This window comes from Caretta caretta, chromosome 8 (assembly GCF_965140235.1).
Source record: "Caretta caretta isolate rCarCar2 chromosome 8, rCarCar1.hap1, whole genome shotgun sequence".
NCBI lineage: Eukaryota > Metazoa > Chordata > Testudines > Cheloniidae > Caretta > Caretta caretta.
The window spans coordinates 62737444-62763750 of record NC_134213.1 but is presented as its reverse complement, the minus strand read 5'-3'; the positions used below and the strand labels follow the sequence as shown (position 1 = coordinate 62763750).

General features: G+C 40.4%; 1 long non-coding RNA gene across 1 annotated transcript in view; it reads right to left on the bottom strand.

The window, feature by feature from the left end:
- Nucleotides 1–9206, bottom strand: part of LOC125641360 (uncharacterized) — a 31320-nt gene extending 22114 nt beyond the window's left edge. Inside the window, exon 1 of the long non-coding RNA XR_007358031.2 lies at nucleotides 9064–9206. This is a non-coding gene — a long non-coding RNA (uncharacterized LOC125641360). The remainder of the gene's footprint in view (nucleotides 1–9063) is intronic.
- Nucleotides 9207–26307: the final 17101 nt, after the last annotated feature.

Genomic DNA, 26307 nt, shown 5'->3' with positions numbered 1-26307 from the left:
CCCTGGCGTACAATAAGAGAAACCTACCAAATATAGGGTAGAGAGTAATAGGAAAGAAGTGCAAAGACAAGATTGAGGGGAGGGGCCAGTTAAAATACAGAATTGGAAGCGAGAAGGAACGTAGAAGGAGGTGAGAGCACCTGCACAGCCAAGGACATGGTTATGAGAGTCTCAAAGAAAGATCTAGCTGAATAGGCTGGTCAGGTTTTCAGAAGTAAATTGTAAGAGACTTTTGTTACAAATTGGTAATAACACTTAAATTTAAGATAATTAGGGTGTGCTGAATCCAAATATGGTTGTTTCCAATCTGTATGTTGTGTATAGAGGCCACTACAAAAGAGAACAAAGTAATATATGGAAATCACTGATGTATAATTCTCTCTCCTTTTCATTTAGGATTAACATACTTCAGTTGGATCTTAATTAGCTATAGGATATAATAAAAGGGATCAAATAATATGCACAATCTTTTTGTAAAAGTATTGAATTTGTTTCTTATTTGCAAGAGGAGTAATAAATATTTTAACCATAAATGAGCATCATTACATTACTTTTATAACTGGAACAGTAGCACCTTGAATCAAACTATGCAAGCTGATTTAACCATGAGAATGACAACACATCTGAAAACACCTGCTTTTAAAACAAGTGAAAGTATTTTCTTGACTAAACATTAAATGTTTTAATACACACAATTTAAGCACATCTTCATGTTGTACTCTTGAAAGAAACTTTGGTATACAGTATCATATTGAACCAACATCTTAAGTCACTTATTAAGACATCTGTGTCAGGTACATTGACACATGTTCCAGTTCTCTATATTTGCATGCTCCTGTACAAATGAGTCATGCTATCCTGTATCTGCATTACTGTCTTCTGCACCCTGTTCTGCAACCACAAAATATTGCCTACATGCAGTCTGCGGGAATTGGTGGTAATGACATAAACTGTAGCATCAAACTTCCATTATCCTGTTTCCAGCTTATTGAATTTGGAGGAGGAAGTATTGCATTTGGGCAGTGGGCCTGTCTCCAGGCTTGTGCCTTGTAATCAGCTCTCTGTATGTGGAAGAAAAGAGCATCACTTGTTAGGGGTACAGCTTCACATGACTGCAAGAGTGTGAACAAAATGGCACATGTTTATTTCAGTGCTGTGACCATCTTGAAAGCCATATATCTTACAAAAACTCTTCTTCACTTTTCACCTTTTCCAAGTGCAGGTCACCCTGTCCAAGGTGTATTAGAAGCTGATGGTGTCATTGATGTTTTTCCCCATGTGATCCTCTTGCTATGTCCAGCATTAAAGGAGGTAGCATCACAACCAACCAGGGCATGAAATGAGAGTAGAGTTTTCAGAACAGTGGATCCATATTGTTGTTTCTCCCTCATATGGCATGAAGGGGAAAGTACTTTGGTTAGAATCATAGAATCATAGAATATAAGGGTTGGAAGGGACCCCAGAAGGTCATCTAGTCCAACCCCCTGCTCAAAGCAGGACCAATTCCCAGTTAAATCATCCCAGCCAGGGCTTTGTCAAGCCTGACCTTAAAAACCTCTAAGGAAGGAGATTCTACCACCTCCCTAGGTAACGCATTCCAGTGTTTCACCACCCTCATAGTGAAAAAGTTTTTCCTAATATCCAATCTAAACCTCCCCCAATGTAACTTGAGACCATTACTCCTCGTTCTGTCATCTGCTACCATTGAGAACAGTCTAGAGCCATCCTCTTTGGAACCCCCTTTCAGGTAGTTGAAAACAGCTATCAAATCCCCCCTCATTCTTCTCTTCTGCAGGCTAAACAATCCCAGCTCCCTCAGCCTCTCCTCATAACTCATATGTTCCAGACCCCTAATCATTTTTGTTGCCCTTCGCTGGACTCTCTCCAATTTATCCACATCCTTCTTGAAGTGTGGGGCCCAAAACTGGACACAGTACTCCAGATGAGGCCTCACCAATGTCGAATAGAGGGGAACGATCACGTCCCTCGATCTGCTCGCTATGCCCCTACTTATACATCCCAAAATGCCATTGGCCTTCTTGGCAACAAGGGCACACTGCTGACTCATATCCAGCTTCTCGTCCACTGTCACCCCTAGGTCCTTTTCCGCAGCACTGCTGCCTAGCCATTCGGTCCCTAGTCTGTAGCTGTGCATTGGGTTCTTCCGTCCTAAGTGCAGGACCCTGCACTTATCCTTATTGAACCTCATCAGATTTCTTTTGGCCCAATCCTCCAATTTGTCTAGGTCCTTCTGTATCCTATCCCTCCCCTCCAGCGTATCTACCACTCCTCCCAGTTTAGTATCATCCGCAAATTTGCTGAGAGTGCAATCCACACCATCCTCCAGATCATTTATGAAGATATTGAACAAAACCGGCCCCAGGACCGACCCTTGGGGCACTCCACTTGATACCGGCTGCCAACTAGACATGGAGGCATTGATCACTACCCGTTGAGCCCGACAATCTAGCCAGCTTTCTACCCACCTTGTAGTGCATTCATCCAGCCCATACTTCCTTAACTTGCTGACAAGAATACTGTGGGAGACCGTGTCAAAAGCTTTGCTAAAGTCAAGAAACAATACATCCACTGCTTTCCCTTCATCCACAGAACCAGTAATCTCATCATAGAAGGCGATTAGATAAGTCAGGCATGACCTTCCCTTGGTGAATCCATGCTGGCTGTTCCTGATCACTTTCCTCTCATGCAAGTGCTTCAGGATTGATTCTTTGAGGACCTGCTCCATGATTTTTCCAGGGACTGAAGTGAGGCTGACTGGCCTGTAGTTCCCAGGATCCTCCTTCTTCCCTTTTTTAAAGATTGGCACTACATTAGCCTTTTTCCAGTCATCCGGGACTTCCCCGGTTCGCCACGAGTTTTCAAAGATAATGGCCAATGGCTCTGCAATCACAGCCGCCAGTTCCTTCAGCACTCTCGGATGCAACTCGTCCGGCCCCATGGACTTGTGCACGTCCAGCTTTTCTAAAAAGTCCCTAACCACCTCTATCTCCACAGAGGGCTGGCCATCTCTTCCCCATTTTGTGATGCCCAGCATAGCAGTCTGGGAGCTGACCTTGTTAGTGAAAACAGAGGCAAAAAAAGCATTGAGTACATTAGCTTTTTCCACATCCTCTGTCACTAGTTTGCCTCCCTCATTCAGTAAGGGGCCCACACATTCCTTGGCTTTCTTCTTGTTGCCAACATACCTGAAGAAACCCTTCTTGTTACTCTTGACATCTCTGGCTAGCTGCAGCTCCAGGTGCGATTTGGCCCTCCTGATAACATTCCTACATGCCCTAGCAATATTTTTATACTCTTCCCTGGTCATATGTCCAACCTTCCACTTCTTGTAAGCTTCTTTTTTATGTTTAAGATCCGCTAAGATTTCACCATTAAGCCAAGCTGGTCGCCTGCCATATTTACTATTCTTACGACTCATCGGGATGGTTTGTCCCTGTAACCTCAACAGGGATTCCTTGAAATACAGCCAGCTCTCCTGGACTCCTTTCCCCTTCAAGTTAGTCCCCCAGGGGATCCTGGCCATCCGTTCCCTGAGGGAGTCGAAGTCTGCTTTCCTGAAGTCCAGGGTCCGTATCGTGCTGCTTACCTTTCTTCCCTGTGTCAGGATCCTGAACTCAACCAACTCATGGTCACTGCCCCCCAGATTCCCATCCACTTTTGCTTCCCCCACTAATTCTACCCGGTTTGTGAGCAGCAGGTCAAGAAAAGCGCCCCCCCTAGTCGGCTCCTCGAGCACTTGCGCCAGGAAATTGTCCCCTACGCTTTCCAAAAACTTCCTGGATTGTCTATGCACGGCTGTATTGCTCTCCCAGCAGATATCAGGAAAATTAAAGTCACCCATGAGAATCAGGGCATGCGATCCAGTAGCTTCCGTGAGCTGCCGGAAGAAAGCCTCATCTACCTCATCCCCCTGGTCCGGTGGTCTATAGCAGACTCCCACCACTACATCACTCTTGTTGCACACACTTCTAAACTTAATCCAGAGACACTCAGGTTTTTCTTCAGTTTCGTACCGGAGCTCTGAGCAGTCATACTGCTCCCTTACATACAGTGCTACTCCCCCACCTTTTCTGCCCTGCCTGTCCTTCCTTTGATGTGTGAGCTTTCATCCAAAGCAATAAACATTTCATTTTGCTGCAGTGAGCCAGCAAAAGACCAAACACATCAGCATGCCTGGCTGCATCAATTGCACAGTCCACATCACTGTGGACAAAACGTATAAACATTCCTATGTCTGCTTCTTCCTGATGAGCACACACAGCTGATTGGTGTCAACTGTTGCTGTCGAGCACCATACTTCGGTCTCATCCTGAAAGCCACAAGCCAGAATAATGGCTTTATTATGTAATGCTTGTATTAGTTGCTCAGGTAAAAATATTGCAATATCATGCAATATTTTCTGGAAGAGCAATCCATCCTCACCTTTACTGCCATGTTGCTTCCTTGCCTTTCCTGACTTATTGTGAAACCAACAAGGAACATGACTCTGGTGTCTGCTGCAATATGGGATATCAGGTTGTAAGACAAAGCTCATCAATAAAGGCTGAGAGAGTCTCAGTGATGCCTAAAATTCCACCTCCTTTCTGTCTTATGCCATTAAGCTGTTCTCGGCTGTGATCCAGGTCCATGTGGTTGTACTTCTGACATGATCTGTTGACAACTAAGTTCCCTTGCTAGAACTCCTTGAGCACTTCAGCCAGTACCTGGTGCATTTCTGCAATATAGATGGCACCCCACCATGCAAAGTTTGTATGTTCATATCTCAGGAGGGCCACCACTTCCATGCACTGCCACCAAAACCTGAAGTTCATACTACCTTTTACCTTTGCTGGTCACAAATTGTGGAAGTGAGATTTCAAGATCTGTGAAGTACAAACTGGTGTCCAGAAAAGCATAATTTATGTCAACATTGTCAGCTGTATGGTGAATAAACTTCATGGGAAGCAGGTAGGAAAGAACAGTACCACCATTCTCAGCATCCATAGTTTGTAGGGTTTTGTCTGCTAAAACTGTGTCCACCTTTAGGATTTTGTCATAAGTAATGCAGAATTATGGAAAAGCCAAACAAGTTGTTTTGACCTTGTCTAATGGAGGGTGGACCCAATATCAACATGTTTTGTTGTCCATTTCTTCCACACTCACACCATATATGACATCTTGAGCTATACTAAGCCTCCCAAACTTCACTGATCGTTTCACAAGATTCTTTTCAGCAGCATCTCCCTCCACAAAAAAGGTGGAGAAACATGTACCAGCTATCTGGAATGCAAGTAGCTACATCAATCTCTATGACATTGAAATCTTCATGGTCAGGGTTTGACAAAGTATCTCCCTGAATTTTTAATGCAACACATACCATTGACATAAATAGGTCTTCCTGGGATGGTAAAAGGGGATGGTTGCCTCATCTTGGCAAGAATCTGCCAGTTGTGAGATGGGTATGTATTTATAGTTGTATGGAACTAAGAGTATTTGCCACTCAGTAGGAGACTGATCAGGCAATGAAATGAAATAAAGTAAATCCAATGAGAGTCTGGAGCTTTTTCTTGAATTAATATCTACAGCTGATGATGTAGGAGTGTGCTGCCAGTTACCTTTGCAAGATTACAGTAATGAAGCCAAACCTCTTAAAAGATGGCCTTGACTGGTTGCATGCTGAAACTCACTTTGAAGCCAAAGTATTGTTGTGCTAGTAATTTTGGTGCCTTCACTCTTTTTCATCACAGTCCTGCTAAACAGGATGTAACAAGACAGGTAATATTTGCCTTCAGTAGTTATGAGGTCATTTACTCCAGCTAAATAAACCTTAATTTTGGTGGTTAACTAGAGCAGCCTTCATTATCTATTCACTCATCTTGAATGCAGTTATAGAGATGAGTCTCTTTAGGGTGCACTTCTTGACAAAACATGCAGCATTTCCACTCCATAGGTTTCACAGAACTGGACTGTCTTGTATTATGGGTGTAAGTGTTTTTATTAGGATCACTGCAGCTTGCCACATGTATTACATCAGTTGCAGAGGCTCTTGCTTTATGTAACCTCTGGATTTTGCCTGTGTTTGTGTATTGGTATGACCCTAAGCAACCCTGAATTCCCACCCCACACACTACTGTGATAATGTTTATATAAAATATGACTTATATGGTATCATGTGAAAACGAACACCACACTGGGCATTAATATAATGGTAAAATTCATGTGTTAATGTTACATGTGAAGTCATGAATTCCCTCTGCATAATGTTATTAGATCGGGATTCAGAAGACAGCCTAGGAAAGGTGACAAAGCAATGTGGGTTTACATAAGCTTTCATATTATCTGTAAACCAAGCTACCAAGCAAGCCAGTGGGGGCTGTCTCGAGCCTGAATTTGAGACATGGAGAGTGAGCATACCCCAGAGAGACACAGGAAACAATCCCCAGAAGGCCTTCCTAATTTTGAGAACAAAAAGACAATTATTTTGGGAATGTAAGGGACAGAGAGTGCATCTTTATCTTTCCTAAGATGACAAGGGAAACCAACACCTTTGGTGGAAGGTCCTGACTGAGAGACTGTCAGGCATGCTGGACCAAGAGAAACAGGTGAGCAAAACCATCTTAAACAAAGACTGTGCCTTGCTAGATGAAGTTTTAGACCTTTAGATGCGTGTTTTCATTTATTTTGCTTGTAACCATCTCTACCTTTTTTCCCTTTACCTGGTGTCACTTAACCCATGTCCTGTTTTTAGTAAACATGTTTTATTTTAATGTAAACCAACTCAGTGCTGTGTTTGAATTGAAGTAATTGCTAACTTCAGTTAATGTGGCAAGCTGGTGAGTATTGTCTCTTTATAGGAGCAAATGAGCCTTATTATATCTGAGTAGTCCAGGAGAAGCCTGGGTATTTCAGGGAAGATGGCTTTGGAGAAATTTGGGACTGGAAGTGGGTTGGTCATCTTGCCAGGTGTAATCAAAGATTGTGGAAACCAGAGTGGAACTGTTGCAATGTGGCAGGCTGCAAGGTCAGAAGTGCTGAACCAGAGCTGCACAGCACACAGACACTCAGAATACTGCATGCTTGTCTGCTGCTCTTGGTGTCTGGGCTACGAACCACAGCATTTAAGACACCAGGGTTACAGGGCAGGCAGTGACACAAGCCCTTACTGGTCTAGACTGTACACCAAAATATGACATTTAGGCACAGCAATATCTGTGCCACACAACTGACACTGCCTGTTCTAAATGAAAGATGGATTACATTTTGTTAATGGCCTCTCTATATTAGACATCTTGCAGTTTCTTTCTACGTCTGCTGCCTCCCTTATTCTATGCCATCCTTGTTCATCTGTTTCACACACACATCTTCTTTACTTGTTTCTCAGCAAATACAGAGATTGTAGAAAATTGGTGTGGATCTCTTAAAATTTACTGCTGGTTCCATGGTTTACCTACAACTGCAACCGTTATGGGTGTCATAAACCACCTTAACTACCCTTGCAATCTCTATTTTTAAAATAAATATAACCACCATTACTTCTATGTTAATTCTACTCTAACTACAAAGCATTATGTACTATCAAACAAATACTAAGCAAGCAAGAAAATGATTTCACATATTTCAGGAAAAATAACTTGCGATATGATTTGTTTCCAATATTACAATATATGGATGACTGAACACTATACAAAGTTGCATATTAGGGTTCAATGGGTGTTAAACTAGGATGTGTATCTTCTCATTTCTGTTCTAAATAGACGGAAAAGAAATTATGCCAAACAATCTGATTTTGCTGACAAATTCATGCACATGCTGTTGGTATATCAAACATTTCTCATGACTTGGTGGCTATGATTTCAAGGTCTAAACTTGACCAGTCAGCTTGGTAACAAAATTAGTAGTTTCCAATTAGGTTAGAAAAAATTGTTTCCCACTTTTAACAAAAGAAAAGAAAAGAAAGGGAAAGAGAAAAGAAAGAGAAAAGAAAAGCCTGTAGACCCCTTAGAGAGGATTGATTGTTATATTTCCATCCAGTCTAGAATAGCATTCAAATAGTTTGGCAGTATTTCCCTCTCTACCATCACTGAATGAGGAAAAAAATAGTGAACAGAGTTTAAGGCTAGAAGGAACCACCAGATCCTTGTCTGATCTTCTGTATGTCACAGGCCACCAACACCACCCAGCACTAAACCCAACAAACAAAATTAGATCAAAGCATAACAAGCCATAGGAGCCTAGATATATGACACATGCATGTTCTTTCATTGTTTGACCAACACCATAAATGGTCAAATATTACTAGTCAAACAACTTATTCACCTCTGTTTTTCCAGTCACGGGATGAGTCAAATATTGATGAATAATTATAATTGTTGTTTGATGAGCTGTAGCAGAGGATGGAGGTGAAATATGAGAATGGATGCAGCAAACATTAGGAAGCTGGGACCATCAGGAAGCTGATATGCACAGAGCCTCAGTCACATTTTCTGTGCTGTATACTATTGTCAAGATTCCTTCCCCACTCTGAACTCTAGGGTACAGATGTGGGGACCTACATGAAAGACCCCCTAAGCTTATTCTTACCAGCTTAGGTTAAAACTTCCCCAAGGTACAAACTATTTTACCTTTTGTCCCTGGACTTTATTGTTGCCACCACCAAGCATTTAACAAATATAACAGGGAAAGAGCCCACTTGGAAACGTCTTTCTCCCCAAAATCCCCCCAAGCCCTACACCCCCTTTCCTGGGGAAGGCTTGATAGAAATCCTCACCAATTTGCATAGGTGAACACAGACCCAAACCCTTAGATCTTAAGAACAATGAAAAAGCAATCAGGTACTTAAAAGAAGAATTGTAATTAAAGAAAAAGTAAAAGAATGACCTCTGTAAAATCAGGATGGTAAATACCTTACAGGATAATCAGATTCAAAACATAGAGAATCCCTTTAAGCAAAACCTTAAGTTACAAAGACACATAATACAGGACTATACATTCCATTTAGTACAACCTATTTTACCAGCCATGAAACAAAAGGAAATCTAACGCATTTCTAACTAGATTACTTACTAACTTAACAGAAGTTCTGAGGAGTTATGAAGAGCATTCCTGATCTGTTCCCGGCAAAAGCATCCCACAGATGGACAGACAGCCTTTGTTCCTCCCTCTCCCTCCAGCTTTGAAAGTATCTTGTCTCCTCATTGGTCATTTTGGTCAGGTGCCAGCGAGGTTATTTTAGCTTCTTAACCCTTTACAGGTGACAGGGTTTTGCCTCTGGCCAGGAGGGACTTTATATTTCTGTATACAGAAAGGTGGTTACCCTTCCCTTTATATTTATGACAACTATATATCAGAGAGAGATTGCAAATTAAAAAAACACCACCACTTTTTTCAATTGAAACTATTTACACGTGTGCGTCCCCCTTTGCTCTAAGCCTTCCTGCATATTTTCCTGCTTCTTATAAATGGGCACTGCATCTAACACAGCTTCTTCTGACACTATTTTCTGTTCCATTAGTTAATTGCAGGGCTTTGGAGCTGTGCTCTGGCTCAGCTCCAGCACCAGGCAAAAACATGCAGCTCCACTGCTCCGGAGCTGCTCCGTGGGCTCTGCTTCAAAGCCCTGGTTAATTGCCTTTTTTCTTATTTCATAAAACCATGTAACATTTTCCCCAGTATCATGCAGTTAGCACAGATAGCCATGCATGGCAAAAAAATGTGCTTTATCCCTTAGTCTTTATTTGCCTCAAGGGATCATTATGGAAAACAATTGTCTGTTCTTTATTAAAGGCTGCTAAGGCAATATAATCCTCCTCTCCCCCTTTTTTAATTTTGATGTTACTGTCTCAGCTGGAACAGAAAGGGCCATTTAAGTTTTCTGTAAAATGAGCACTATGCGCTTGTGGTGGAAAGTTATGGAAGAACGCCTCACTTAAAAGCAATATCCAATTTTTATGACCACCACTGAACAAATATAAAGAAGCCATAGCAGTGCTCTCAGATGTACCTAGCAATAATGTGAAATCAATTTTCTACTTCATTAAGAAACATAAATGAATGAAAACAAACATGCACATTTTGCCACGTTTAAACATATGAACTAACTTATTTAAGAAACCGGAGCAATAAAAATTAAGTAGAAACTAGAAATGGGCCCTAGTGATGAAATACAGGATTTAAATAACTTTCCCCAAAATTGTAAAGTGTCACATCCAGACTCTCTCAAGTAAAATCTAGTCTGGGATTAATTTAAAAGCAGTGTCCACTGTTATGGGGCCACTGGCTAACACTTCAGATATAATCATAGCACCAACAGCATCTCTGTATCCCCTACATCCCTCTGCTGCTAGTACAGAGTGATTGTCTCACAGGACTCTTCCTCCCCCTAAACACTGTGGTGCTAATGCATAACTTCTCTTTATATTGGGCCCAATTGTACAACCCATACACGGAGTAGCATTTTCAGTCAATTGGACTACTCACATCAGTAGGGGGATGATCTAATGCTCAATAGAAAAAAACTTAGTGGACATTGGATGGAGTCCTCTGTGTTACTCAGAATGGGCAAGGATTGAAGAATTTGGCCAATGAGCTGTAGAGTTTAGTCAAATATTTGGTTAAACTCTGTCTCATTTTAATATTATGAGGGAAACTGCTCTGAAGTTTAAGGGGGAGCTTGCTTTTGTTTGTATTTTAAATAGATAGGTTTCAGTTATTGCATTTTGTTTCTGACATCTGTTAATAACTGAATAAAACTCTAAACCCCTAAAAAGTTTGCCCAAAGTGGAGAATCAAGGGCTGCTCCAATCTCTATAAAGATCTGCAGTGCTGCCTTTGCACTGTTCTGTCCCTCTAACTGAATCAATATGCAAGGGCTGGAGTAGCCTTAAGGACATGAATGCCGAGTGCTGGTATCACTGAGCTGTCTGTTGGAGGAAGCAGATGTACTCTACCAAAGCTCAGTGCCAATATTCCTTAAGAGAGAGCACACCACATACATGGATCACAATGATGGATGGCCTCTTCCTCTCGTGATACTAAAATTGTAGTCACTCTCTCAATTTTAAACAGACTCTCATTAAAATGGCAAGTTTCCCCTATGACTGAGTATGCTGCAAAAGTAAGCTATTTTCCCGATTAGGTTTTATGTCATGTTGGCACAATGACCTCGCAAGCTTTCAATTCACAGCTATGTAGCTGAGGAAAATGTACTGGTAACTCAATATTAGCTGCTTCCAAACGACTCTCTCCTGTGAATGAGAAGCTGCACCCACACAAGGTCTGTTCTTGAATAGGTAAACAAAACAGAATACAGAGAAGACAAGAGTTAGTTTAAAGCTATCGGAGTGAGTGTCAGCATTCTGAGCAAAAACAGGGAGACTTCTGTAGTGTGGAACAAATGTGAAAAAAAAAAAAGTGAGCAAATTCTATCCCTTCTTCTGCAGATATGAAGAGCTCCACACAGAGCAGGAACTGCTGCAATCCCAATGTGCAACGGGCCAGGATGCAAGGATTTCCTCCAAAGCATGCATACATCCTGCACAATGAATAACTGTGGTCCGAGGAAGCTGTTGCAAAGGAGGAATTTGGGGCACGCATGGGGAGAAACAAGTGATCATGATTAGGTACATCCACTAGTCATCTTCCCCACCGCCACCCCAACTAACAGAGACAGTTACTATAGTTAGGCTGCAGCAGCGACTGCAGGTTGTCTGTGTTACCCCTCAGTGACAGTGTGCCTGCTACTATCTCTGAGTAATCGCAGACTTTCCTTGCAACAAACACATGTGCTCAGCTTTGACATGAATAAAACAGTGTTATATTCCTAAGTCTACACACACAGTGTTATATTCCTGAGTCAAACACTACCTTCAGAAGTGTGAACTTCACCATTCATGTGATAGTAAATATGAAGTCGAGTGTTGACATTTTAAATGACAGCACTGGTAATTATTTCACTGCTAATAAGTTTAGGTGAAATCAGCTGTGGGTGTTTTTAAACAGTCACATTCACCTCACTTTAGTGTCTTCTAGCAAGTACTACTCACTCCCTTCTTCTGGATCCAGAGGAGAACCTGAATGATGCTATGGTTTTATTTTTGTAACATAAGGACAGATGCGGGAAACCAGATCTGTAACATGAATCCTGCAGTTACTTTTTATTAGTAGTTTAATTGAAAGGGTATTTAATCAAAGTATAACAACTTTTATATTAACCCTTGAGTAGCTATTTTCACCAATTGCCTGCAGCTCCTTCATCCTCAGTAGCAAATGGCTCCATTACTAAGAGGTTCTTTTGTCAGAAGACAAACATCCATTGGCCATTTCTTTTGCTTTCTTTAGTCATCATTAATAGTCAGTGGGCACCTGAAGATTTACTGGGGACTCCCAAACTATCTTTTGAATCACATTTGAATCAGGCTGTAATAAAATTTGCCATCTGAGAAAATAAGATTCAAAAACCTTTTCTCCCTCCACATGCAGACTGATATGCTCTTCTGTATTTGCCATTGTATGGACTGCCTAGTACAATTTCTTATTGGTGTTTCTTCCAGTACATGCTTTGAGAAAACTTCAGTGAGCACAAAAAGCCTACAGCCAGATTAATCACCAGCACACAGAGAAGCCATGACCACATTCCCCTTTTTTTCAGTCTCAGCACTGGCTTCTCGTACAGTTTCAAACTGATTTAGAAGTAATTATTCTAATGCGTAACACCCTACATGACCTTGCTCTTCCTTACTTATTTGACAAACTCAGGAGCCCTCTACAGCCTTTGTTCTCCGTAGCTTAGTTTATTAATTATCCCCAAATATAAATAGTAGCCAGCAGGTGTCAAAGTCTCCATAAATTGCACTTTAAAGGAATTGCTGAACTAAACATTTGTTGCAACAGCAGCTCATTTCATGTCAGTGTATAGAAGTAGACTAAAGAACTATTTCCCTCTGCCCTCAGTTTTTCATTTTGTTTAACGAGCTCCAAAGGTTGTTTTCTGTACAGCCTAATATATGTTAACACCTCTTCCCTTCACACTTTGAGCTTTGTTGTATTGATAATGGTAACCAGGCAAAGGACTTTCCGGAGGAAAAGGGGGAGGAACCTGTATTATCAAATATATTAACAATGCAGAAGAAAAGGTTTGAAGTAATACACTTCCTGCATATTCCTCTTGGAGCAGATTTTACTGATGTTAAATGCATCAGAAATCAAGTTGCCCCACTGAACATCAGCTGTTTTTTGATAGCCTAAAAGAAAACCATGAGCCATTCAGAAAGTGCAGTGTGCTTTGCTCAACAATTTCAGAAGTGCCTCATGATTTTGAGTGCCTCCATTCTGGATGCTCAACTTAAGATGCCTCAAAGGGACTTGATTTTCAGAGAATGAACTGACAGATTTTCAGAAAACCAATAGTGTGTCTCAAACTTTGCCCTCAAAAAGGGAGGCATCCTAAATCATTAGTCACTTTTGCAAATCTTGGCACTGTCTCATTACCAGAGTTTGGAATATCTACCCAACACCTACTAGCCAGAGCAAAAAATCCAACCTAAACAAGACAGACCTGGGCAATCACATCCCTTATAATTTAAGGATTAAAATACTGGTGTGCTGCATTTGGTCATTAATTACAGTCTACTGTCTATCATCTCAACTGGTTTTGTTAAATCATCTTCCCCTTTCTGACTGCACTTTATTTTTTGTTTCTTACCTTTCCAGTAATAGATTCTGGTGTGCCTTTGCCTCAGTTGTTTTCAATGTGTGTGTTTTCTCTTTTCCTTCTTTCTTCTTCCATCCATTCTTTTATTTCTCTTTCTCACCCTAAATTATTTACCCTACCTCCTCCACATACTCTCTCTCTCCTTTCTCTTCCCCAGATTCTCTCTTGGTATCGTATTTGTCTCTCCAAATATCTCAAATATCTCTTTCATCTTGCTCTGCACCCCATCCTGTCAACCTCTGCATATACCCACGTTCCCAACACAATGCAAACAGCCACTCACATATGGAGCTTGGTAAATTTTACTAGAAACCTAAGAGACAGGGGACTAAACACAAACTGAAGACTGATGCTAAAGATAGTGCCTCCACTGTCAATATGCAAGTGAAATGCCATCCCCACGCCTAGCTGCTGGGAGAAGGAAAGGTGCTGGGATACCATGGCGCTGGAGGCTGTGTAAGTAGTGAGACAGATTACTACTTGGATGCCATCTTTGGACCCTATTCAGGGGCCAAGGTTTTCATCTCAGCCTCTATCCAATAGGTGTGAGTCAGATTTATATGACAATCACATGGGAAGCTGGACAGGCAAGGCAATCAAACTTGTGTGATAATGTAAATGCACCCAGCCTTGGAAATGATCACAGCTGTCCCACTGAGGCGTGTACATATGAATTTCTGCAAGAGAGGCAGACAGACAATTCAAGAACAGTATGGCCTTACTTCTTCATTTTCCTCTTCTCTCAGTTCAGCTCTGTTCTGGGGGCTATTCCAATGTTATTCCCTCCTTTTCCCTTTTCTTCTGCTGTCTTTTGCAATAGGATCCAGCTAACTCTAACACCATTTCCTGTTGTGTTGCAGGCAGAAGTAAGGAGCAAAGAGAGATCCAGGCACTGACAGAAGTAAATGCTTGAATACTGTAACCTAGAAGTGACTCAAATAGTAATGTAGGTCTCCCCTACACTGTTAAATCTTCCAGTGCCTTCCGGGGAAGTCTGAGTCCATCTACACAAGGGATGTTTGTGTTATCTATTTCATAAACTAGTAAACTGAGACAGACACAGAAAGGTTAATGGCATGATTTTCAGAAGTATCGTGTATCTGTAGCTCCACTGATGTTGATGGGAGCTAGGATGCTCTGAACAGATCAAATAATTGTAAATGATTTGACATTGTTTCCAGAAGAGTGTATGTATGGGGGGGGGGGGGGAGGTGGAAAGTTCACAATTACAAGAATTGCACAAATGAATTAGCATAAAGGATATTATAATTTGTCAGTACTAGAATGTCATTGCTTCCACTAGCAGTATGATTAGCTTTTCTTCCCTTATTTGCCTGAACTTTCTTTTTTAATGCAACCCTTTTTATAAACATAATTTATGATGAGAAAAAAGTGTTGATTGACATTAGTCTACTGCCTCAGAAGAATCATACTGCTTAGCAGCCTAGGATAAACTCAGTTTGCCTCCTAATAATTAACATAACTAGAGTAACTGCCTGGCAGATAGGCATCATTTTTTCATTCAGAATATTAAAGATATTTGAAACAGCCTCTCTTTATTCAAACTGGGTGATTAAGGATTAAGCTTGTCTTCAACAATAGCTCGTTAGCTCTGTGTGTGTGTGTATGTGTGTGTATATTCAAGCATTTACTTGAAGCATATATGTGTATACATACACACACACATATAATATAGGCAACATAACTTTTGTGAGGAATTCTCATTGACTTCTATTATCTTGTCTAATCTCCATATGAGGAGAAGCCCCCCTCTCCCTTTGAGAGGCCCAAGCTGTAGCCACACTGTATACCCACACACACATTTTATAATAAAGCTATTAATGTATTACAGTAAACCTGTTCCATCGTTGTCAACAGTTGCTGACTCTTGAGTTCTGTCTGATAATAATAGCCACAAATGTGATGGAGAGAAAGTGCATCCAAACGTAGTGTTTGGACTAAGTCTAACCCAAATATGAGCTGTCTTAAAATTCATGGAATTTGTGTGTGCTAAAAACCACAAACTACATTGTACAAAAATGTCAGATGCCCACAGTTTTCAGTCAGACTCACCTGTAGTCATTTCTAAATTTAAAGTAAAAGAAAACTTAGTCATGATTGTGTTTCAAGGATAACATTTAAAAATAAAAAAAACCAAAACAAAAACAAAAGCCCAATCTAAATCTGTCACTAGTGATCATTATTGGATCTCTAACTAGCAGGCACATACAAAGCCAAGTACAAAGCACATCTGATTTAACCTCTAGCTATGGTTTTCAATAGTGGCGGATCTGTGCTATACCCCAGCTTTTACACAGTCCTTTGAAAGAACCCATTCAGTGTGCCAGACCCCAAAGGGATCCCACTGTTTCCCCAGTTTGAGGATCAATACACCTCAGCAAATATTTGCAGTGACACCAGGCAACCTTTTCAAAACAGAGAAGTATTAGTCAACAGGAACACAACATCAGGAAGTCCTCAGGTTAACACAAGGAATCAAAAGTTGTCCACACTGGCCAAGCCAGGGCTCCCTTGAGCCATGCTGCTGAAGGAACCATCTTGGTTTCCTTTCCATCTCTTTGTCTGTCCCAGGCGAGTTCCTCTCTGTCTCTTAAGGCCAGCTCTTGTTCTAGTCTCTTTTCACCTCTTGGTCCCTTGTCTTCCTTCTGAAGAACTATGCTGAGGTCACATGTTCTTCCTGCTGGAGTTTCCCATGGATAGGTGTCAACTGTTCAGTCTTTGAGATTTCCATTGTCTTTCCAGATCCTCCATTGAGATGAGTCAGTTTCAGCTAGATCTTAAGAACTTATTCATACCACCCAAACAGTTACATGACACAAACAAGTCTCCTGCTCTGCCCCCAAAAGCAGTTTAACTCTTTACACTCTGTATAAAACAATGCAAAGCACAAAGGCAAAACTGAGTCACCTGTAGGAATAAAAAAATATTTCAGAAAATTCCCTTTGTCACACTACATCCAGCAGCTGTTTTGAACTTTTAATTTATTGTTTTAACTATACAAAGCTTAACACCAGCTAAAACTGTTGAAGGCTTTTGCACTTGATAAGTACCTTTTGAAAAGGCTGTTAAAACAGGAAAAACCTTGTTTTAAACTTACACAGAGTTTGTTTGGTATAGCATTTCTAATAAGTTTTAAATGCATTTGTTTATTTGTGTTCTGCTTGATTTTTAGCGCTAGATAAACCTGAAAAGTTTCAGGTGGTCAGCTGGGGAACATCATGTGAAAATCCTTCTCAGAACTCAAGCTTCACCTCTTCAGACTGTCACTGGGCTGGAAATGTGCTGAATACCAAGCTCTCTTGTGAGACCTTCACGGTTTCTTGTTGCTGCATGGAACAGAAATGCCACAGGGTAGCTTTCCTTTGCATTTTGGCCCCTCCACTTCTGCTCTTAGATGGAGCAGTGAAGAGTTTGGGTGTGAGAAAGTTTAAAATAGACAGACTTCATTTTTGTTTGAAAAATAATGTTTTTATGCTCAGGCAAGTGGCCTGATTGATTCTTCTATTAAACAAACCAGTTTGCTGACCCTAGCAATAATGCTGTCGAAACTCAGGTTGTGGCAGATGCAGTGCTTTGCAAAGAATGTTCACATTATTTTCTATATCCTGTTCGCTCTTAGATGGTCGAATCCTTTGAATCTTTCCTTGTGAGGAACCTTACTCAAACAAGTAATTCTCTTACCTAAGGGCTAGGTTTTCACGGCATTAGGCACCTAAAGGTGCAGTTAGGAGTCCAGTGGGAATCAGATGTGTAGATGCTTTTGAAAATCCCCATGCTCTGTTTCAGTGAGGGAGCAAAACTGGTCAATGTTTTTTGTGTTTTTTTTTTTTTCTTCCGGGAGAGGGAGGGAGTGGCAGCCAAGTTTGGAAAATTGCTGTGGTTCTCTTTAAATTACAGGAACAACAAATTCAACTATGAAAGTAAGGCGATTCTCTGGGAGGGCTCCTGCTTTGGTATTGCTCCCCACCTTGGTCCAAAATAGCTCAAACTTGATGGCAATCTGAGCACATTGCATAATCGTTTGACAAGGTTTTAGGAGAAAGGTGAGGGAATATTTCTGGGTAGGGCAAAGCGGCTGTTTATTGGCTGGCTGAGTTAATTCATTATTGATATATGATTATTTTTTTCCTCTGCTAGGTGGTCACTGTTTGGGACAATAAACCTAATAATTTTCAAGGGGGCCTTGATCTTTCTCTATGGGCCTTTTGAATTATTTAAATCTAAAGAAACAATAAGTAGTAAGAATACATGAATATAATTTAAGATGCCCAAACGATTAAAAAAATGACTCACACACACATTACATTCTTCTAAGTATCTCAGTGGTACATATCCACTTTAACCTCAGCAGACTCACTGTTCTCTGAAGACTTGCTGACGTATGGCCAGTTCTGTGCAGACTTTCTGTACCCATAACCAGTTTGCCACAGACTTACTGATGCATCACCATTTCTCTGCAAGCTTACTGGTGCATATTTACTGCCTTGCTGCAATTTCTCACACAGAGTTCTTTACAGATTAGCTGACACAAATTCAGTTTGTCACTGCCACTACTGGTGCATAACAAGTCAGCTTGCACTGAAGGTTATACAATGGTAACTTTTTTAATTTTCAGAAGAGTGTTTGAAAGCAGCCTATACACTAAAAGGCCTAATACAGCAGAACAAGGAGAAAAGATTGTTTCCGCACAAAATTGGAAGAGGTAAAAATGCAATGTTAATTTGTGGGTGGTATAGCCAAAATATGAGGCCATAGGTATGGCTCCATAACTAATGCTAATGCTGTTAAAACATATGGATGGAACCCACTGGCTTAACTCTGCTCCTTTTCAAATCAACGGTAAAACTCCCATTGACTTCAATGAGTTCAGAATTTGCCAATGCTAAGCACTTTTGAAAACCCCTTCCTATATCAATATTACCTCTTAGTAACTGCTATTCCTATTTGCAAGAGTACTAGAGAGTAGTCTGTTACAGGGTCTCCCTTGAGCACTGCAGGGGCAAGATTTATGCCCTTGGGTAGTCTCCAGGGGCACAATTCTTTTCCCTTTTCAAAATCAGTACCAAGTTTTCCTCGGGATTTTAGTAACTCTCGGTTTTAGGTGATTCTTTACAAAAATGGCAGTTGTTTAGCTAGCAAATTTGCTAATGCCTTGAATAACCTCAAGTACGTACTGTTAGACTGGCTGGTATGTATATATTCTGATTTCCCAGATATCCCCTTACTTGCTCTATCAATAATTATTTCTGTAAGGTCCTCTATATTTCATCACCCAAAACTCTTTGCTTCATTTTTTTATGACAGAAACAGAGATCAATATCTCAGCTACTTTTTAAATTCTGTTAAAAACACTAATAAACAAGTTCTAGGATTTTGCATCCTTTCACAGTAGCGGGAAAGGTCATATAAATGTTATAAGATGTTAGACAATTTTATCAGTTATACATCTTACTAAATGTGGTGCATCTGAGGTCTTTGAATTTTATTATTCAAAGTTTTATTATTCCCAGTTCTCAGATTTATTTTCTCCTTTTGGGCTGAAAACCCAAAGTTAGAAAAAAATACTGTCACAGCATCGCTTTTGGATCCATTTCAACATCACAGAAGAAGCCCCATGCATTGGTGCATAAGGAATACCTTCAAATGCTTCCTACAATCCTTTTCAGCATGTGACATTTTTTCTCATTTCAAAAAAGAATTCAAAATTCCACCAATCCATCCAAGTCTTCAGCTGTGATTGTGTACCCGGGTAACTTTTCTTCTTTCTTTGGAGCAGTGATCTGCTGTAGTAATAGCTCTAATAAACTGATAGTGCTCAGCCGCACTTCTTTTTTTCATTTTAGATGCTGCTTCAGTGGAAAAGATGGCTCCCCAGTTTTGGTTCCTGATGGTTACTTAATAATTTTTATATCATCATCCTAGCTGAGAGTGTGGAAATGTGAGGATAGCTGTTGCATAACTAGGAGTATGTACTACAGTAGTCTCAATAGTAGCACTAGGAAAAGATATTTTATGTGTGTCTAGATGGTGCTTCCTTACCATTTTTACACCGGAAAAGAAGGATTAGTTATTTTATTAGGACATGTAATATTTAGACAAATATGCTTCTTAGACATGACCTGTCATTTTTCTCTCCAATCTCTCAATATTATTACTATGTAACATTTATATTGTAAAAGCACCTACAGATCAATGAGATTAGGGCCCCTCTGAGCTAGACACTATACATATCGTGAATTACAGTCCCTTACTGAAAGAATTTACAATCTTTCTCTCTTTAAGGACCGGGTATTTATATTGAATAGTATCTTACTCCTTGAGTCAATGAGTCAATTAGGCTCAGAAATCAACAGCACAGTTCAAGTAGTAAGACTGAGTAAAGGCATCAGAATCTGTCCATAAAGAAGCTTAAAAGCGCCAATCCCTCTATATTTATCTGAAGGGATTTTTCTTTCCAAGAAGTTCTACCAATAACTTTCTTTGTTCTGTATTTTAATGAGGAATCTACAAATCAGAGCACTATTCAAATTTGCCAAAACCACAGATTTAGAAAATTCCAAAGGCAATTGTCAAGGTTATATTGCTCCCTGCCTCTTTTACCCTCTTGTTTAAATGCCTAAATCTCTTAGCCTGAACAAGCATTCTATAACCCACTGAGATTATGTATGTACATTTGATGCAGCTCCAGTGAAGAAATACAATACAAACAGTAAAATCTGGACAACAAACTAAAACCAGCAGAATCTTTTTCCGCCCATGGTGGCACTGCATGAATTTTAACAAAGGCACAATATGCTACAAACACTTTAGGGGTGACAAGTTAATTGGATTTTTTTTAATATATTAGGAAGGAGATTTGACTATACTGTATTTAGCATAATATTACAGTTGGATAAGACAATATGTGAGCTGTGGTTTTAACTGAGCCTAACAGATTCCAGACATCCATGGTTAGACGAAGCTGAATTAGCATAAGGAAAAGCTTAATAAACCCACTCATCTCACACAGCTTCTCCATCAGCAATAATTCAAAGCACTCCATTGCAAGGGCCAAACCCTGCAGTGAACTTCCAATCTGGTCTCATTGATTTCAATAGAATTAGATAAGGACCCTAAAAAGATAAATAGACTGGTAATTAAAGACTGGAGTGGGACTTGTGAGAGTTGGGTTCAATGCCCAACTTTGGCAGACTCCCTGTGTGGTGCTGGACTTGTTTCTGTTCCCCTGTCCCCCATCTGAAAAATGGGGATAATGAAACATGTCCTTTGCCAGTCTTGCATATTTAGATTGTGAACACTTTCAGGCAGAGACTGTCTCCCACGTATTTATTCCGTGCCACAACAGAGACCCTAACTGAGCTAGTGTCCCCAGGGGCTCCTGTAATATAATAGTATGAATATTAATATTTGTATAAGCCGGTTCAGAATATACCCAAGATTCTAAACATGTGTGGAACAATGAGGTGAGATAATCTATGCTGCAGTCCCCTTAAAATTACTATCTGTAAAGAAGATTCAAGTCTTCTGAGTAATGATTTCATTGCAAGTGATGTCCCTAAAGGTCATGAGGATTGGGTTGAAAACAGGATTTCTAAACTAGCCGTAACTGCTCATCTGTTCACACAAATCTGTGAAGGGCATTTCTCCAGCCTCATATTAACTTTACAGCTGTCACAGTTCATCTGCTTTAAATAGAACTTGTTTTTCTGCGCCTAGAGCAGCTAGAATTTGTGTTTTTAAAAATGGAGATGTGTGTTTGAAGCGAAATTGCTAAGACAATAATTCAATTTGCCCAGTAAAACTTGATTTGTGCATAAGATCAGTTATTTAAAATATACAAAAGGGTTTCAAAGAGCACTGTCCCAAATAAGACCTTTCCTTTAGAAGCCTGTTAGACTATAATGGGCTCCAGGTAGGTGTAGATGCCAGAGATGCTAGCAGATTCATGGCCAATAATAGCATCTTCTTTTGATTCTCTAGCACACAGGGCCAAATTTGTGGAACAACTCCAAACTTGAATTAGCCCATTGATTTTTTTTTTTTTTTTTTAGTTTTACAGGGGGGCAAAAAAGTCCCCATAAGTTGTCCTACAAGCATACTAGCAACAGCAGAAGCTTCAGCTATTTATTTCTAGGAGTAAAAGAAGAAGGTCAGCACCAGCCTGAGGTTTAGCCTGTCAAAGACAATTACAACATGCATGACAGAATCCCCAAACAAACGAGTGCTATTTTTTTTTTAATTTCACCTGTTGTTACCATTGATAAAAGATGACAACATTCGTTATGGTTAACCTCCAGTTCTGAAGGGATGACATTGTCTCCTTTGACTGGAATGTGGTGTAAGAAACAGTAACTAAAAATCAGTTTTACTGAAGCTGAGAATGACAGAGGGAAAATGACTGTGTTGATGACGCAGCAAAGCAGAGCAGGGAAGCTTTGTGATTGAAAGCATTGATTGCAAAGTACAGAATTAATAACTGGGGTGTTTAGATAAAAACACCAAACAATGTACTCGCTTGACCTCAGCTCTCATCTATCTCTTTCCAGATGACAGCTTAAAAAATGAGTCATTGATTTTGAAATATAAAATTGCACCATACAGACCTAACTAAACATCAAGTCTTGCCTTGCCACTTATTATTTAGGGCAATGAGCAAATACAGCTGTCCAAAAGGGGGGGTGGAGTGGGGGGCGAGACACATAGCCCTGGTCTACACTAGGACTTTAGGTCGAATTTAGCAGCGTTAAGTCAATGTAAACCTGCACCCGTCCACACGATGAAGCCCTTTATTTCGAATTAAAGGGCTCTTAAAATCGCTTTCCTTACTTCACTCCTGACAAGTGGATTAGCACTTAAATCGGCCTTGCAGGGTCGAATTTGGGGTACTGTGGACACAATTCGACGGTATTGGCCTCCGGGAGCTATCCCAGAGTGCTCCATTGTGACTGCTCTGGACAGCACTCTCAACTCAGATGCACGATTGTCTGCCATTGCTCTGACGCAGGGAGGGGCGACTGATGACATGGCTTACAGGGTTGGCTTACAGGGAGTTAAAATCAACAAAGGGGATGGCTTTACATCAAGGAGTATTTCAGGCAGGACTTCATGGAGCGTTTCAATAAGAAATGGTGCACCTAAGTTATTGTTCTTATTGGAACAAGCAGGTTGGTCTGGCCTCTGATTGATACATGGCTAGATTTACCTCACTGCACCTTCTCTGTGAGTGACTGCAGTGTGACCTAGAGGAATGAGTCCCCTAGACGGGGGGCGGGAGGGGGGGATTGCAAATGAGTACAAAACAAATCTGGTCTATTTCTTGTTTTGATACACTCCATCTATCTTTTACATCTTTGACTGGCAGCAGACGGTGCAGAAGGACTGCATGCCATCCACATCTCATGGCTGCTTGGCAGAAGATGGTACAATAGGACTGCTAGCCATCCTCATCTCTTGCCTGCCCGGCAGAAGATGGTACAAGAGGACTGCTAGCAATCCGTATCACCTGCCTGCTCACCATAAGATGGTTCAATAGGACTGAGTGCAGGACTAAAGAGAATGACCTCATCAAGTCACTCCAAATTTAGTCCCTGTGCCCTTGTCTGCCCAGGCGCTCCTGATCGACCTCACAGAGACGACCAGGAGCACCTCGGACATGACGATGACGGCTACCAGTTGTACTGTACCATCTGCTGCCATAAGGCAAGGGGTTGCTCCTGCTGTGTAGCAATGCAGTACCACGTCTGCCAACACCCAGGAGACATACGGTGATGGTTACCTGAGCAGGCTCCATGCTTGCCGTGGTATGGCATCTGCACAGGTAACTCAAGAAAAAAGGCGCAAAACGATTGTCTGCCCTTTCTTTCATGGAGGGAGGGAGGGAACGGGGGCCTGATGATATGTACCCAGAACCACCCGCGACAATGTTTTAGCCCCATCAGGCATTGGGATCTCAACCCAGAATTCCAATGGGCAGCGGAGACTGCAGGAACTGTGGGATAGCTACCCACAGTGCAACACTCCGGAAGTCGACGCTTGCCTCGGTACTGTGGAACACTCCGGAAGCACGCCGCCGAGTTAATGCACTTAGAGCATTTTCTGTGGGGACACACACACTTGAATATATAAAACCGATTTCTAATAAAACGACTTCTATAAATTCGACCTAATTTCATCGTGTAGACATACCCTAAGTTCCAGACACAGCACAAGCAGTGTATTATTTATTGAAATTATGTTTTTGTTTAAAAATGAACTCCTAAACTGCATGTGCATTATAATTCAGAATAAACTGCTCTACAAAGACTATAAATGTAGTATTAATGATCACATATTCAAGGCATGGATTTTTTAATTTAAGTTTTCTTAATTAAAAGTTGAACACTACAGGGCTAATAATGTAGTAATTTGTAATCAGCAGGTAACTTTCTATTTCTTTACTAAATCACGTAGTGCTAACTATCAGAGTTACATTTATTATTTACCAATTCTACATTTTGGCCTAAATTGTTAAAAAGTGGCTACTACATGCAGTTTGGTGCATTCAGGACTTCCACTGCCACATGCACTTCTAACTCCTTCAGCTGTGCACCTAATTACCCAATTTGCACATTCAAATGTATCTTCATGCTAGGGTGACTAGATGTCCCAATTTTTTAGGGACAGTCCTGATTTTTGTGTCCTTTTTTTATATAGGCTTCTATTACCCCCCAACCCCTGTCCTAATTTTTCACACTCGCAATTGCTGTCTGGTTACCCTACTTCATGCACAAACACAGATTTTACACATGTGAATGGAAACCTACCCATGGAGACTGAGGCCTAAAAATTACCCTGAAATTGGGAGAAATTGCAAATACCAATGAAGAGAGAAAAATAATGCAAATAGACCTATGAAAATTTATTACAATAAGCAGTAAGTGCCAATAGCTGGAACATTAATATGAAATGGGAGAGAGAAACTTGGAAAGCATAAACGCAGATATAGACCTAGGCTTGATATTCAACACACAAGATTTCAGTATTATATGGAAGCAAAAGAGGCCAGCAAAACTGGGCTAAATAGGCAAGAGTACCAATCTCATCATGGGATAGGGAGATAATACAACTATATGCTTAAAACATGCCCTCTCTCTACCCTCCCTAATCCTGAATTGTCCACTTGCTGAAGTGGAATGGGAGGGTAAAGGTAACTGGTGCAAGCCCTGTCTTCTGCTGGCTTTTTATCAATGGGGAATTGCCATCCTCTAGGGGAATTCACCTTCGGATATCCAGGACTGGAATCTGGCCCCTTTGAGCATAATAAACTCAAAAGCACTGGTGCAGAAATGAGAATCTGTCCTAGTTTCTTTATTGCTAGTAATGTTTAAATTTACGAATTGTATATCAACCTCAAATAGAATGAGTAATTTAACTGTAAAAAAAAACTAAACTAATTTTATTATTTATTTTAGTACATTTTTTCTCCTTTCTTTTAGACTTTGATTACATTAGTTTGATAAAGTATTTCTGTTAACCTTCTGTCCTAATTTTTGTTAAGAGTATGTTGGGGAGGAAGGGGGGAGTTTAAACTTTCGCTACCACATAGTTTTCAGAATACTCTAATTTTAGCCCATCTGTGCAAATATAGATGAGCATTAATGTGATGGTGGTGGAGTTTTCTTATTTAGCGTGACAAGCTGAGGCACCTTCAGGGTGCCCGTCCACTGTGGAACTCACATTCTGTCTTACCCAATGTAATTATGAGATGTGACAATAGTTCCCAAAAGACATCAGTGCACTTGGAAGACTGTTCAGGTTCAGTATAACCTAAAATTAATCAACTGAGTTTATGTCATGGATTGAGAATATTAAATCAGGGTTTTCTTTAAAAAAAACTTCTACGCACAAATATGAGACAAATTGCCCACTATGATCAATATATGATACCAGGTTATATTACCGTTTATTGTCTTTATGTATCCTTTAATGCCTTATTATGAGACAAGTTGTACATGCACACATAAATACTACTCTTGCTATGTAGTGTTGCCAATTCTCATGACTTCATCATCAGTCTCACAATATTTGATGTTTTTTTCTCCTAGAATCCAGTGATTATGTGATAATCGGCATCTTAATTTTGTTTGTTTCTTTGTTTTAAAGGCAGTTTCTATCCTTATGGTTGCTGAGAAAAATCTTAAAATCATGATCTGAGTGCACCTAAAGGCAAAAGGCAAATAAAAAAAAACAGTATCTAGGTAAAAAAAATAAAAAATAATATTTTGGCCATAAATCTATTTTCATATATAAACAGATCTGTATTTTGCTCACATTAATTAGCGGTGTATTTATTCATTTTTCTTGGCTATATAATTCTCTCCTTGTTATTAACCGGTTGTCATCACTTCTCCTCTAGATAACAGCAGTGCAATTTACTGGGTTTAAAGCATCAGTCCTGAGAACTGTAACTAGTGCAGCACATACTGGCTACTCTCCATTGCAATATTCATAGATTCCAAGGCCAGAAGGGACCATTGTGATCAACTAACTAGCCTGACATCCTGTAAAACACAGGCCATAGAACTTAGAACTTCCCCCAA